The 1,859-nt window shown below is 34.1% G+C and overlaps 1 long non-coding RNA gene across 2 annotated transcripts in view; it reads left to right on the top strand.

Annotated features, from left to right (window-relative positions):
- The first annotated feature begins 574 nt into the window (after nt 1-574).
- The window catches only part of LOC107184592, a 103,639-nt gene continuing 102,354 nt past the window's right edge, over nt 575-1,859 (top strand). The window contains exon 1 of one of the 2 annotated variants that reach the window (XR_001515469.1): nt 575-590. This is a non-coding gene — a long non-coding RNA (uncharacterized LOC107184592). The remainder of the gene's footprint in view (nt 591-1,859) is intronic. The other variant, XR_001515466.1, reaches the window with a different exon arrangement.

Raw genomic sequence — 1,859 nt, 5'->3', positions numbered from 1 at the left:
GCAAGTGTTTCATCCTGGCTGCGGAAGGCCTCTGGGCAGCTGGTGCAGAGTGGCCAGGCCCTTCAGAGAGCTACTGGCGCATGGATTCATGCACAGGACTACTAGTGAAATATAACTGACAAATAAAAATTGTATGTTTCTAAGATGTACCATGTAATTTTTTGATACATGTATACATTGTAAAATGGTTAACATAGTAAGCTAATTACCATATCTATCACCTCACACAATTACCTTTTATGTGAATGTAAAACTAATTTAGATCTATTCTCAGCAAATTCAAGTCTACAGTGCAATATTGTTGACAATAGTTACCATGCTGTGCATTAGGTTTCCAGACTTGTTCATCCTACATATCTGAAGGCTTGTACCCTTTGACCAATAATAATTCCTCATTTCCCCCACCCTGCCGCTCCTGATAATCACCATTCTACTCTCTGCTCCGAAGAGTTCAACTTTTTTAATTTCCACATACGAATGAGAATATGCAGTACTTGTCTTTGTATACCTGCTTTATTTCCCTTAGCACAGTGTCCTCCAGGTTCATCAGTGTTGTTGCAAATGACGAACACTTAGGTGGATTCATAAAGGTGTGAGGTGATTTTTATTGTGGTTTTGATTTGCATTTCTCTGATGATTAGTAGTGTTGAGTACTTTTTTCATATACCTGTTATCTTCTTTTGAGAAATGTCTACTCATGTCCTCTGTGTTTTTTTTTAAATTGGGCTACTTGTTTTCTTGCTATTGAGTTGAGTTCCTTATACATTTTGGATACTAACTGTTTATCAGATGATTTGAAATAATTTTCTTCCTTTCTGTAAATTGTTGCTTCACTCTGTTGATTGTTTCCATTGCTGGGAAAAGCTTTTTAGTTTGGTACAGCCCTATTTGTTTACTTTTGCTTTTGGGTTTTACCCCAAAAATCATTGCCCAGATCAATGTCAAGAAGCTTTTTTCCCCTGTTTTCTTCTAGTAGCATTAGTTTCAGGTTTTATGTTTAAGTCTTTAACCCATTTTGAATTGATTTTTGTATATGGCTTGAGATAAGGGTCCAATTTCATTTTTCTGCATATGATTATCTAGTTTTCTCAACACCATTTATTGAAGATACTTGTCTTTTCCCCTTTGTGTGTTCTTGGCACCTATGTCAAAGATCAGATGAACATAAATGTGTATATTTATTTCTAAGCTCTCTACTCTGTTCCATTGCTGTTACATATCTATTTTTATGCTAGAACTGTACTGTCATTATTACTATATCTTTGTAAAATATTTTGAAGTAAGGCGGTGTGATGCCTCCAGCTTTGATCTTCTTGCTCAAGATTGCTTTGGATACTGTGGTTTTGTTATGGATCCATATGAATGTTAGGATTTATTTTTGTATTTTTGTAAAAAAGGCCGTTGGAATTTTGATAGGAATTGCATTGAATCTGTAGATTATTTTGGGTAGGATGAACATTTAACACCTAATTGTAGATTGAAGTCTATTATAGAAAGAAATCTTTAAAATTTAATTCTACACTTGACCACATTGCTATGATATAGGAATGTTATCTAGAGCATAAAGACATTTTAGTAGGAAGCTCATGCAATAGTATAATTATAAATAAATAATTAAAAATGTACATTTAGACACAACTCCTATGCTATTTACTGTGTGATATAAAGAAGGTGTTAAAATAGAGTCTCCAGAATTGCTAGAGTATCACTCAATCATTTCTGAGACATATATAAAACTAAAGAGAAAAAATTTGTTTATGGCAGATGACCTTAGAATTATCAAAACTGTTTAGCTAGATGGCCTGATCTCTCTTTAAAATTATTACTGAGGTTTATTTGGTGGTGGTGGAGGTGGGGGT

This window comes from Myotis davidii, unplaced genomic scaffold (genome assembly GCF_000327345.1).
Source record: "Myotis davidii unplaced genomic scaffold, ASM32734v1 scaffold304, whole genome shotgun sequence".
NCBI lineage: Eukaryota > Metazoa > Chordata > Mammalia > Chiroptera > Vespertilionidae > Myotis > Myotis davidii.
Note: the sequence above shows the minus strand (reverse complement) of the source record. Positions and strands in the feature narration are given on the sequence as shown.